This window comes from Choloepus didactylus, chromosome 2 (assembly GCF_015220235.1).
Source record: "Choloepus didactylus isolate mChoDid1 chromosome 2, mChoDid1.pri, whole genome shotgun sequence".
Taxonomy (NCBI): Eukaryota; Metazoa; Chordata; class Mammalia; order Pilosa; family Megalonychidae; genus Choloepus; species Choloepus didactylus.
Window position 1 is genome coordinate 204,421,246 of NC_051308.1, and position 14,582 is coordinate 204,435,827.

The 14,582-nt window shown below is 42.5% G+C and overlaps 1 pseudogene; it reads left to right on the plus strand.

Annotated features, from left to right (window-relative positions):
• Positions 1–5,994: 5,994 nt before the first annotated feature.
• On the plus strand, positions 5,995–11,159 carry LOC119514138 (annotated as a pseudogene).
• Positions 11,160–14,582: the final 3,423 nt, after the last annotated feature.

Genomic DNA, 14,582 nt, shown 5'->3' on the forward strand with positions numbered 1-14,582 from the left:
CCCTGAGAGGAAGGCATGTGGCTGGGGAAGAGGAAATGGGTGTAGAAAGCACAGGTGAGGCCACCCAATTAGTGATGTCACCAATGGTGACCCCAGAAGGTCTATAGAGAAGGGTATAGGGGTGGCAATGGTATTGGAAAGGAGGTGGGCCAGGGACTTGCCTTGAAGCTGTGGGTCTACAGCTAACAAAATGTTTTTACTCATTTTAAATGTTTCTTGGATGGCTTAGGTGAGAATGAGGAAATATGTGGAGTGTCTAAAGCCCTCCACAAGCTTCCTTTGGTGCCACTCTTGGAGAAAACAATTTTCAGAATTCCAGGTTTTGGCCCTGGATAATCATGCTGGCAGGGCAGAGGTTAATGCCACCTTGTCTGTTCTCCTGTGAGGCCAGAATGTTCCACTCCAGATTGAGGCAGGCAGCTTGGGAAAAGACTGCCCATCACCCAGTGAATCAAGACACCACGTTGAATATAGCACCCTCAGAGCCTGAGGTCAAGGCCAAAGCCAAGTTGGGGTGGAGAAAAAAGCCTCAGTTCTCTGTGCCTGAGTAACAGGGAGAATGGCCTGCGGCACTGATGACTAGGAGTGGAGTTGGGAGGTTTACATAGCAACAGGAGGGCACTGCCCAGCTGCCCAGGAGCTCTCCCATTCACACACTCCCAGTCTAAACATTATCACTCCAGTGAGGTCCTGCCCCTAAAGATGGAGCCTCAAGATGAGGGACTCAGGACACACCAGCATGATAACTGAGGGGAGGGTTTGGCCTGCCCTTCCTGGGTCCAGATGGCAAAGTCCCCTGGATCTCGGGGAATCCAGGCTTGTGCTTCCTGGGTGCACAGACAGCCCCACCTGTGCCCCTTCCAGCTTCTGCTGCTTTCCTCCATCCCAAACCACCTAATCCTGTTCTGGTCTCAGATCACCTCCACCCTTCTCAGTGAGGGCAGCATGGTACTGGGTAACTGAGGACACAGATGCTCCCTTGAGGGTTAAAGGGACTACCCTGCTCCTTTAGTGCAAACACCCTCTGACTCTAACTTGTGGAAATCAATCTCTAACAGCTGTTGTTGGGAGCCAAAAAATTTTCTGTCAGATTCCGCGGCAGCAGTGCCCCATTCTTTCTGCTCGTGGAGCCCAAAGAGGACAGCAGGGACAGGAGAAGGGAGAACATCAGCCCAGGGATGAACTAGGTTGAGTTGGGACTGATGTCTTAGGGCACATCAAAAGCATGGCTGACCCTTAGCTCAGCGGTGGTTCCAGAGCTTGCCTGTGGAAACAGCTGGGCTCAAAACTCCTGTCTCAGCTTCTGGCCTGTGCTCTCCCTCTCCTCCCTCCCCATAGGCAGCCCTTCAGCAGTCTTTCCACTTATCACTGGTACAGTTCAACCGGAAGATGGCCCGGTTCTTCACATTTCATGTTCTGTCCCTGTCCTACTGGCTGTTCTGTTTGTGGCTTATCACACAGTCACTATCAGCACAGATCCCTACCCCAGGCTCAGCAGAAAGAAAATCAGATGCAGGAGCCACATAGACCCAGAGGCAGCAGAACAGAAGTCTTCCTGCTAAAGGCAGGATCCCCCAGACTCTGACAGAACCCTGTGTGTCCTAGACACTGTCACGCATGATTCACTCTCATAGCAGTGTGTCACTGAGACCCATTATCACCTGCAATTCTTGGCAGCATTCTATCTGCTTTTGACCCAGCATCTCCCATTAACTAGTGTCAACTGGTCCCTTTGTCACCATCTTTCACCCACAACCTTGTGCCATCAGAACACAATGTCATCCAAGCTCAAAACAGACCACTTATATGGAGACTGTGTCACTAATCATATTTCCACCCCCAACCCAATGTCATTTTCAATCAAGTTTCACTTAGACCCTGAATTACCCACAACATAATGGTCACTTTCAATTAAATATCATACAGACCCTTCCTTATCTACTCTACTGTCACCCATAACCTAGCTTCACCCAAACCTGTCACCTACAAGACAGCAATCAAGCATCATCCAGACTTTGGAATGCCTACAACCCAGTGTCCCCCACATATCATGTCACCTATAACCAAATGTCACCTAAACTTTGCATCACCCGTGTTCTGGTTTGCTAATGCTGCTGTTTGCAAAACACCAGAGATAGATACACTTTTATAAAGGGGGTTTATTTGTTACGAAGTTACAGTCTGAAGGCCATAAAGTGTCCAAGGTAAGGCATCAACAACAGGAGACCTTCACTGAACTATGGTCGTTGGCATCTGGAAAACCTGTTAGCTCGGAAGGCACATGGCTGGTGCCTGCTTGCTCCCAGGTGGCGTTTCAAAATGGCGTTCTCGAAAATGTTGCTCTTGGGGCATCCTGTCCTCTCCTAGCTGCAGCTGCTCTTCAAAATGTCACTCTCAGTTGCTCTTAAGTCCTTCTGTTTGTGAGCCCCTTTATAAGACTCCAGTGAACTAATCAAGGCCCACACTGAATGGGTGGGGCCACACCTCCGTGGAAACATTCAATCAGAGGTCACACCCTAACCAAAGGTATCACTCACAGTTGAGTGGGTCACATTTCTATGGAAACACTCAATCAGAAGTTTCCAACCTAATCAACCCTAATACCTCTGCCCCTGTAAGACTGCATTAAAGAATATGGCCTTTTCTGGGGGACTTAATATATACAAACCAGCATGTTCCACCCCCTGGACCTCAGAAAAACATATTCTTGCCAAATACAAAATATATTCATCCCATCACAATATCACAGAAACTTAAATCATTTCAGTAACAATAGGTAAGTACAAGATTCCATCAAAATCAGTTACAGGCGTGGTCTTTCCTAAAGCATAATTCCCCTCCGGCTGTGGACCTGTGAAACTTAGAACACGTTATCTGCTTCCAATGTACAAAGGAGGGAAACTCATAGATAAACATTCCCATTGCCATAAGGAGAAACAGTAAGGAAAACGGTTTAAGGGATCGAAACAGTTCCTAAAACCCGCAGGGCAAACTCCATTAGATTTCAAAGTCTGAGAGTCATTTTTAGAATGTCGTTTTATCCTTGGGGCTTGAAAGAATGGCATCCAACCCTTTCCAAAGGCTTACACTGCAGCCCTTTTCTCTCCAAATGCTGGGGTGAATGCTCCAACATATTCACACGTTGGGGAGACCACCTTCTCCTAGGCCCCGTCCTCCCCAAACATCGGGGTACCACCCAGACTCTGCCTCTCTGAACAGTGGGGTAGTGGCCAGGCTCTCCCCAATCCCCGGGGAATGTGCTCCACCTTCTCTGGGGCCTGCGGTGGCAGCACTCTTCCTGGGCATGGAGGCGGAAGACGTACACTCTGCCTCCAGGGCAAACTCACCCTTTCCAATGCGTGGGCCACTCCGCTCTCCCAGCCTGAAACCTCTTGACTCCAGACCTCAATTTCCATGATTCTGTCCTTGAAGAAATTTTTCCTTCAATTTGTTCCTTGTCTTTACCTTCCAGTCCAGACCAGCAGTGGCTCCTTCTATACAGATCTCCAAAAATTTTGTAGGCTTGGTGTTCTGTTCACAGGGGTCAAAACCTTCAGACAATAGGACTTACCACAAATCCTTTCTGGATAATTCCATCTCCAATCCTGGCTTGTACTGAAATGGTGGCTGGGTTCCATGTTTGGTTAAATCTTCACATGGGGCTATAGCTTCTGGGGTCTCATTTTTTGGAAGCCCAGAATTTTCCAAACTATCAGTTTCTGGTTTCTTTGTACCCAAGAGTTCATTTCTCAGCTTATCTCTGTTCTGTTGCATTTTACTATTGTTAGGCAAAACTCCCCACCCCCAACACATACACAAGACACCCTTAGAAGCTCTCCCACAACAGAAATGACTGTTTACATAAAACCCACTCTTAGCTAACTTATCAGTCTGAGCAAGAACATAAACAATTTTCCATAATGTAATAACCTCCCTGACATCAACCTCTTATCTTACCCTAACGTCAACTCCTTATCCTACCCTGAACAAGCCTGATGTCAACTCCTTATCTGACCCTGCTGTCAACTCCTTATCCTACCCTGAGCAAACCAATTCCCTGACTCAACTCCTTACTTCTCTATCTTACCCACCAATGATTATTCCCTCAACCCTCCTCTCAAAAAGCTATAAAACTGTACTCCCACATTTGTTGGGGCTGTTGCCACTCTTAGGCTTCAGCCCACCTACGCATGGCTACGATAAAACTTCCTCCAATTGAGCTTTGATCTCTTCTCTTCTGATCAAAATTCTAACAACTATAAGCTGCAAGGAGTAGCCAGGGTACATCCTCCAAGGGAGTCTGGAGATCTCCTCAGCTAAGTATCCCAGCTGGTTGTTTTCAAATTCTGCCTTCCATCCAACACCAGGACACAGTTTTGCCAAATTCCCTGCCACTTTAAAACAAGGATCACCTTCTTTCCGGTTTGCAATGACGCATTCATCATTTCTGCTCCAGACCTCATCAGAAGTATCCTTAGAGTCCATATTTCCAAAAACAGTCTCTTCAAAGCAGTCTAGGCCTTTTCTGTCAAGCTCCTCATAATCCTTCCATAATCTTCCTATTATCAATTTAAAAAGCCATTCCAACATGTCTGGTATTTGCAAGCTCAGCAGTACCCCACTTCTGGTACCAAAATCTGTTCTAGTTTGCTAATGCTGCTGTTTGCAAAACACCAGAGATGGATAGGCTTTTATAAAGGGGGTTTATTTGTTACAAAGTTACAGTCTGAAGGCCATAAAGTGTCCAAGGTAAGGCATCAACAATAGAGTACCTTCACTGAAGGATGGCCATTGTCATCTGGAAAACCTCTGTTAGCTCGGGAAGCACATGGCTGGCATCTGCTTGCTCCCAGGTGGCATTTCAAAATGGCATTCTCCAAAATGTTGCTCTTCAAAATGTCACTCTCAGTTGCTCTTAAGTTGTTCTGTTTATAAGCCTCTTTATAAGACTCCAGTGAACTAATCAAGGCCCATGCTGAATGGGTGGGGCCACACCTCCATGGAAACATTCAATCAGAGGTCACACCCTAACCAAAGGTGTCACTCACAGTTGAGTGGGTCACATTTCCATGGAAACACTCAATCAGAAGTTTCCAACCTAATCATAACTAATACCTCTGCCCCTATAAGATTGCATTAAAGAATATGGCTTTTTCTAGGGGACACAATATATATGAACTGGCATAATCCTCAACCAATGCCATCCATATCTGTTATACCTACAGCCTTATGTCACCTACAAACCTGAGTCCCTCCCACTTAATGTCACTCAGCTCTTCTGTCACAATGTTCTCTTTGCCTCCCCAGAGTCCCTTTCCCCTTCCCTTTTCCCTAGAAGTCTTGGAATTTCCCAGCCATGTGGTATAAGCTCTGATTTGGTTTAAATAAGGAGCATATTCCATCCTCCTGGCCCCAGTGATTGCTTCAGGGATAGGCTTATAACTCAGTTGAATCAATAAGGCTCAAAAGAGATTTGTTTGGATTCTTCCTGTCTTCCTACCAGAAAAGTCTCTCTACTTTCTACTAGATGGTGTTGTGGAGATGTAATTCCTAGACCTGTGGCAACTACATGTGACCAAACTACATATCATCCAAGACCCCAGAATTATAAAGTTAACCAATAGAGGAGAGAAATGAGATAATAGCAGAGACTGGAGCCAGAGCCCCAAACAGTCACAGACTTCTCAATCAAGTCTCACTTGAAGCCAGCAAGTTGTAGCCCTGAAACATTCAATTGTGTAAGCCAATAAATGTCCTCTGTTCTTATGGTGGTTTGGGTCATATTTTCATTTACTTACAACCAAGAGATCCATAATCCTGGGTAGAAGATGACGTTGGTGCTGTGCCCTGGTCAGTGTCCCCAACCCCAGCCACTATAAGAGTTGGCTGCTAACAGCTGCTCCTTCTCTAAATAATATCCCTCAGCCAAATGGGAATCAACTCCTTTGGGAGGTTAAGCAACCCCCCACCCCCTGGTACAAAAAGCTATCCCCCATGCTTAAAGGAGGAACCAATTCTGAGGTATGATTCATGCTTTCATGTTCCCCCATGGGACCAGGCTGAAGATAATCTCCAGATGAAACCACATCCTTTCTTATCTTTCTTCTCCTGTCTTCACCTACTTCCCTCACTTCTCTTCTCCTGAGAGTACTCTCCCAATAAATGACTTGAACAAGAATCCCCATCTCAGACTCTAATTCAAGGGAAGTTGACTTAAGAAAGACAGCATCATCCAAGACCCCATTTCAGTCACAATCTCATTTGTTTCTTAAAACTTAACTTTATTCAGCATCTAATGCCTTGCAGTAAATCCCTTTCTATCCAAACTGGTTGTGCAGATTCTGTTATCTGCAACTAAGAATCTTGACCTACACAATGAATGATTCACACCAGAAATGGTGGCAGCAACTAACACTCCAGGGACTGGGAGTCTGATCTAGGAGTAGGATTGGTTACCTGACCTGGTTGGAATTGAAGGCAATAAAAATCCTCTTAGTGTTAGAGGATAGGTCAGTGAAATACATTTATTTATTGTTTGATTGTTTTCTTTTTAATTTTATAATGAACACTCATGAGCTCAACATCCATCCCAAGAACTAAAATATTACCACTAACTTAAATCTACTCATGTGTTCCTCTCCTGTTCAGTCCCCCTGCGTCCTCCAAGAGATACCATTATCTGGGAGTTTTATCACACACACACACATATATATGGATGCCTAAACAAGATAGTGTTTTGTTTTGCTAGTTTTTGATATTTTACAAACAGTAGTCTTCCAAGACTTTCTTTTTCACTCAAAATCATGTTCTTAAGATTTATTTGTGTTGTGCCATGTAAGTGAATGCCATTCATTTTCACTGCTGTGTTTTGCATTCAAGGTGTGAATATACCACAATTTATCCATTCTGTGGTCAATGTGTATTTGAATGGCTTCCATTATTTTGCTCTTACAAATAGTCCTACTGTAGACATTCTTGTCATATGTCTCCTGTTGTACCTGTGAAAGAATTTCTCATGGGTTTATATCTAAGAGTAGAATTGTTGGGTATATGATTTTCAACAGTGCAAGATAATGCCAAGTGATTGATTTGTGCATGGACCAGTAATGTCTTAGAGATCCTATTAATCAATATTCTCTTCAGAAAGCATCATCATATTTCTTAATTTTTGCCAATTGAATGGATATAAAATGGTATCCTATTCTGGTCCTGCTTTACATTTCCCTGACTACTAATAACATTGAGCATTTTTCATCAATTTATTGACCATTGTTCTGGTTTGCTAATGCTGCCATTATGCAAAATACCAGAAATGGGTATGCTTTTATAAAGGGGGTTTATTTGGTTACAGATTTACAGTCCTAAGGCCATAAAAGTGTCCAAACTAAGGCATCAACAAGAGGATACCTTCACTGAAGAACAGCAGATGACATCTGGAACACCTCTGTCAGCTGGGAAGGCACATTGCTGGTGTCTGTGTTCCTTTGCTCCCAGGTTGCGTTTCAAAATGGCTTTCTCCAGAATGTCTCTGGGCTTCATCTCTTAGCTTAGCATCTTCAAATGTCTTTCTGTCTGTATCTCCAAGAGCCTCCAAGTGTCAGCAGGCATCTGCGTCTCCTGGCTTAGCATATCCCGGGGCGTTTTTGTCTCTCTGCTCTCTGTGTGAGCTCCCTTTAAAGGACTCCAGTAAACTAATCAAGACCTACACTGAATGGGCGGGGTCAAATCTCCATGGAAACATTCAATCAAGTGGTCACGCACTAATAAAAAAGATTAATAACTCTGCCCCCACAAGATTGCATTAAAGAATATGGCTTTTGGGGGGATATAATGTATCCAAACTGGCACATAAATACACATTTCCTTTTCTGATAAAAGGCTTTTGCCAACTTTTCTATTGAATAACTTCTTTTTTTCTTAATATCTAGTATGAGTTATTCATAAATACTAAATATTAATCCTTTGTTGGTTATATTGGTTACAAATATCTTCTCCTTTGTTTGAGCCTATTATATATATATTTTAAATGTCTTTTAAAATATCCCTCAGTCAAAGAAAAAGTGATACACTATTAAAGATTATTTTATTAATGTTGTGAATACTATTATAACAAACAATTCTACAAAGATTAAAATTATGATATAATCTATTCGCTAAATTATAATATAATCTATTTAAATTGTTATAAACATTTCTTAGCTTTAAAAAATATAAAGTTTTTCCCAAAGACACCTAGTTAACACAATCTCTCTTAAAAGTTGAATTGTCAATTTTATTTTCATATTTAATTATTTGAAAAATTTTAATCATTATTTTGTATACCCAATTATCAGCTTTCAAAATCATTAATTATTGTGACATTTTAATAATGAAATATTAAATATACTATATACTTCAACTGACTGATAGAATTCTAGTATATATAAGGACAGTTTTACTGAGTTACATTTTGAATGGTTACCTATATTTGAAAGGATATTCAGATATTAACAGGAAATCCAAATAACATGCCTTGCTTTATTTGCTGATATTTTTATGTTGATATAAAATATCATAAAAATATTTACTGATACTTTTATGTTGATCAAATATGATGGAAATCTATATAAACATGATCATGGATCACATACAAGTTCAGAGATGTCAGAAATGATATGAAGTAGGTATTTGGTTATTTAACCAAAGCCACAATCAAATAACAGATGTAAGCCAAATACCGTCTGAAGGCAAACTTTGGTGCATCTCTAAAATGAAATTCTCTCACATTGTACATCATAAAATTATTTCTATCTAGCCTTTTATATATATTTGCATAGAAAGTGCCTAGAATGATGATCAACAAATGTTGAAGGTGGTTGGTCTCAGGTAGTGGCATTTGGGACAATTTTTAAAAATCTTTCTTAGTACTTTCTGTATTGTTTTATGATAAATATATATATTTTGATGTGAATTTATATAAGAATCTTTCCAGAATCACAATTTCAGTAATTACTTATAGTCAATAATAAATTTTACTGGTTTTATTGCTTATCGCTCCATTTAGCATATTACGCTGTCCTTGTTTTTCAGCCAGCTTTTCTCATTCATTTTTTTAATTTGGCTTCCTCTAGTAGTTTTTTTAGACAGGATACATGGCAGTTTGCCCCTTCTGGTCTACTTTCCACCCTCTTCTACCCTGCCCTGTGTCCCCAGACACTAACCTTTATGAACTTAAATTCAAATGAAGTTCATCTCAATTGAAGAATCAATTGCCCCTGCTTCCTAAACAGCATCTGGTATGGACTTGGCTCCTGCTTTGCTAATCCTCTTCAGAATCATCCAGCACATGCCCAAATCCAAGTTTCCCTTACTGAGATGGGCCCAAAGTTCCTTTGGGGCACATTCTCATGCTGCTGTGAGCCAATAAACCAAACTACAAGAGTATTCCTGGTGGTCTTTGGCTGATAGGTTTTGAAACACTATACAAACTGACTCTTTGGCTGAAGAAAAGGAAATTGCAAATTAAAAGCGGAGTAGTATTATTCTCAAACTGTATCTAAACCCCACAAGCAAAGTCAGAATACGTCCAAGTGGTGATTTCTAAAAAACATCAGGTGGCAAGCTGCCCAAAATGAGAATGGATAAATAGCTGTATATTCATGCAATGGAAGACTATATGAAATGATAAGCTACTGCTGTACAGAACAAAATGGACGAATCTTGCAAACCCAGAAGATTCTCTGGTGCATGATTCTAACTATTCAAAGTTCAGAAACAGACAAATACTCTCTGGTGTTAGAAGTCATGATAGTGGTTGCCCTGGGGAGGACAGCAAGGGTAGTTATTAGGAGGCAGCATAAGGGAGACTTCCAAGGTGTTCTATTTCATTACTGGGTGGTTATGTTTGTATGGATATGTTCAAGTTGTAACAATGCATGGAGCCGAACAATTGTGATTTATGCACTTTTCTGTGTGAATGTTTTATTTCAATTAAAAAGTTTACTAAACTAATGTATTAGTGTATTATATGCACACACAAAATCCAATGCAAAAACAAAACCTTAGCTCCTCCCCACCCCTTGCCACTGCTTCCACTGCCACCACCATTGCTGCTGTGGGCAGGTACCTGCTATTCAGAATGGTACACAAAACTTCCAGGCTGTTGACTGTCAGGAACATAACATAGAAACAACTCAAGATGTGGTCCATGTCACTATGAGACATACTGAAAGGAAACATACAGAATCTGTTATTCTGACATATCACAATATTGGCCTTAACCATAAATCCTGTTTCAATGTATTCTTTAACTTTGAGGAAATGCAAGAGATGACCCAGCACTTTGCTGTCTGTCATGTGGGTGCTCTGGGCCAGAAGAAGGTGCCCCCTCTTTCCCAGCAAGGTACCAGTAACCCCACAGTGGATGAGCTGTCCAAAATGCTGCCTGCTGTTCTTACCTGCTTAAGTGTGAAAGGCATCGTTGGGTTTGGAGCTGGAGCTGGAGCTTATGTCCTCTCCAGATTTGCCCTCTCTTGTCCAGAGTTTGTGGAAGGCCTTGTGCCCATTAACACTGGCCCCTTGGCTAAAGGCTGGATTGACTGGGCAGCTTCCAAACACTTGGGCCTGACAGCCAATGTTGTGGACATTGTTTTGGCTCATCACTTCAGGCAGGAAGAGTTGCAGGCCAACTTGCTGGATGTGATACAAACCTACAGACTGCACATTGCCCAAGATATCGACCAACAAAACCTACAGCTCTTCTTGATTTCCTATAATAGAAGGCCAAAATGATAATGGGGGAAACCATCACAATGTGCTCCATCATTCATAGTTGGGGACAGTTCACCTGCAGTTGAGGCTGTGGTTGAATGCAACTCTTGCCAGGACCCTGTAAATACAACTTTGCTAAAGATGGCAGACTGTGGGGGACAGCCCCAAGTGGTTCAGCCCAGGAAATTCACAAGGCCTTCAGCACTTTTTGCAGAGAGTGGGTTACATACCAGTTGCCAGCATGACTCAGCTCATCTGATCACAAACCCACTCAGCCTCAGGTAGTATGGGCTCTGCAGAAAGTGCCTTCAGCTAGACAGTCACCAGCAGTCAGTAAGATGGAACTCAAGAAGTCCTTGAGTCCCTCTGATGCCATGGACAGACCCCAGACCATGGAGGTGTCCTGCTAAGCAGACGTGCCTCCCCTGGACCATGCAAGTCCAACCTTCTTCAACCCACTACTCTATAATACAATATTTCATCCAGAAAACTGACATCTACTATCTTTAACTCATGCATAGCCAACTGAATCTCTCCCTGGCAGCCTGGATTTATCATTCTCTCTGCCCACCTGCCCATTTTTTTGTATGTACCAAGAACCACTTCATGCTATTCCTGTAATATTCCAACATCTTTAGCTGATCAAATCTCCATATCTTCTTTCTGCTTTTCCCACTATGTATCTGATAAGATTTTTGATTCCTAACTCCATGTATGTGCAAGTGTGCATGTTCATTTTGTGTGCATAGTTCTGTGATTTTAGACATGCTTTCTTATACAGCTTCTGTCCATCCCCTCCCCCACCCCCAGAAAAGGACGTGTTTGCATTTTCTATGGTGTTTTTAGGGGAAATGTACAGCACCAATTTCTAGGTTGGGTAGGCTCCTGCATTCTCTTTTGTTTCCAAATTGGTCAAGAATATTTGCAAAGTGACTTCTGGAGAGAACAACACTGAGAAATGTGGAAAGTTATAATTGCTGTTTGGACCTCTGAGTGTTTGTGACAAATAGAAGGGTCTGGTGTAAAGAAAGGCAGGCAGGGTGGCCAGAACTTCCTTCTGTCTAAATGAGTTCACATACTATTCTGTAAATAAAAAAGAGGGATAGATACATTCTGCTAGAAGCTCATGAATAATGAGGTTCTAACGCAATATGGAATTTTCCCCAAAGGGTGAATGGGTCTTATTACTGGACTCTCTTAAAGCAGAAAGGTAGAAAACAAAATGCCAGGCCTCCAGTTTGCAGGGGCCAAACTTCTGTCACTGCACTGTCTGGATCCATTTACCAAACAAACATCTAAAAACTGCCTCCCTGGTCTTAATGGAGAGCTATTTTTCAATCTCTCAGTCCCAAAAAAGGAGAGGGGTATGGCCTAAAACTTGTGTAGATGGTGAGAAAATGAGTGGGAGAAGAGGAATAGGCATTAACACCATATCATGTTTGTTACGGTTTGCTAATGCTGCTGTTTGCAAAATACCAGGAATGGATTGGCTTTTATAAAGGGGGCTTATTTGGTTACAAAGTTAGTCTTAAGGCCATAAAGTGTTTAAGGTAAGGCATCAACAAAGGGTGCTTTCACTGGAGAATGGCTATTGGCATCCGGAAAACCTCTGTTAGCTGGGAAGGCATGTGGCTGGCATCCGCTTGCTCCCAGGTTGCATTTCAAAATGGCATTCTCCAAAGTGTTGCTCTTGGGGCATTTTGTCCTCTTAACTGCAGCTGCTCTTCAAAATGTCACTCACAGTTGCTCTGAGCTTTTCTGTCTGTGAACTCTTTATATGGCTCCAGTGATTTAATTCAGACCCACCCTGGGGTAACATCTCCATGGAAATTCTCTAATCAAAGGCCTTGCCCACAGTTGATTGAGTCACATCTCCATGGAAACACTCAATCAATAGGTTCCAACCTAATCAACACTAATATGTCTGCTCCCACAAGATTGCATTAAAGAATATGGATTTTTTTTCTGGGGGTCATAATATATACAAACCAGCACATTCAACCCCCTGGACCCAAGAAAAACATATTCTTTCCAAATACAAAATAGATTCATCCCATCCCAATATCACAAAAACTTAAATCATTTCAGTAACTATAGATAAGTACAAGATTCCATCAAAATCAGTTACAAGCATGGTCTGTCCTAAAGCAAAATTCCCTTCTATCTGTGGACCTGTGAAACTCAGAACAAGTTATCTCCTTCCCATATACAAAGAAGGGACAATCATCGGATAAACATTCCCATTGCCATGAGAAACTGAAAGGAAAACAGGGTTAACAGGATCAAAACAGTTCCTAAAACCCTCAGGGCAAACTTCATTAGATTTCAAAATCTGAGAGTCATTTAGAGAATGACATTTTATCCTTGGTGCTTCAGAGAGCAGGAGTCCAACCCTTTCCAAGCACCTTCGCAGCAGCCGTTTTCTCTCCAAATGCTGGGGTGAGTGCTCCAACACATCCTCACATTGGGGAGACCACCTTCTTCTCAGCCCCACCTTCCTCAAACATTGGGGTACCACCTGGACTCTGCCTCTCTGGGGCAAAGGCTCTCCCTCTCCAAACAATGGGGTGGTGGCCAGACTCTCCCCAATCCCTGGGGAATATGCTCCATCCTCTCTGAGGCCTGGGGTGGCAACACTCTTCCTGAGCATTGAGGCAGAAGACCTGTCTTCAACCTCCGGGGCAAACTCACCCTTTCCACATGTGTGGGCCACTCCGTTCTCCCTGCCTGAGACCTCTTTACTCCAGACCTCAATCTCCATGGCTCTGTCTTTGAAGAAATATTTCCTTCAATTTGTCCCTTCTCCAGTCCAGACTGGCAGTGTCTCCATCTAAATAGATCTTGCAAAATCTTGTTGGCTTGGCATGAAGTACACAGGGGTTGAAACCATCAGACAGGACTTTCCACAAATCCCTTCTGGATAACTCCTCCAATCCTGGCTTGTACTGAAATAGTGTTCGGGTTCCATGTTTGGTTAAAACCTCACGTGGGGCTGTAGCCTCTGGGTTTCACTTTCTGGAAGCCCGGAATCTCCCAAACCATCAATTTTTGGTTTCTTTGTACCCACAAGTTCATTTCTAAGTTTCTCTTTCTCCACTTGCATTTTACTATAAGCTGTAAAGAGAAGCCAGACCACACTTTTGTTATTTAGTGTTGAAATCTCTTCAGCTAAGTATTCCAGCTCATTGTTTTCAAATTCTGTCTTCCATCTGACACCAGGACACAATTTTGCCAAATTTTCTGCCACTTTTAAGCAAGGATTGCCTTCCTTCCAGTTTGCAATGACACATTCATCATTTCTGTTTAAAGCCTCATCAGTGGTGTCTTTAGAGTCCATATTTCTACCAACAGTCTCTTCAAAGCAGTTGAGAGCTTTTCTGTCAAGCTCCTCACAATTCTTACAGAACATTCCCCTTATCTATTTAAAAAGCCATTCCAACATGTTTGGTATTTGTAAACTCAGCAGCACCACACTTTTCTGGTACCAAAGTCTGTTGTGGTTTGCTAATGCTGCCATTTGCAAAGTACCAGGAATGGATTGGCTTTTATAAAGGGGGCTTATTTGGTTTCAAAGTTACAGTCTTAAGGCCATAAAGAGTCTAAGGTAAGGCATCAACAAAGGGTGCCTTCACTGGAGAATGGCCATTGGCATCCGGAAAACCTCTGTTAGCTGGGAAGGCATGTGGCTGGCATCCGCTTGCTCCCAGGTTGCGTTTCAAAATGGCGTTCTCCAAAATGTTGCTCTTGGGGCATTTTGTCCTCTGTTAACTGCAGCTCTTCTTCAAAATGTCACTCACAGTTGCTCTGAGCTTTTCTTTCTGTGGACTCTTTAT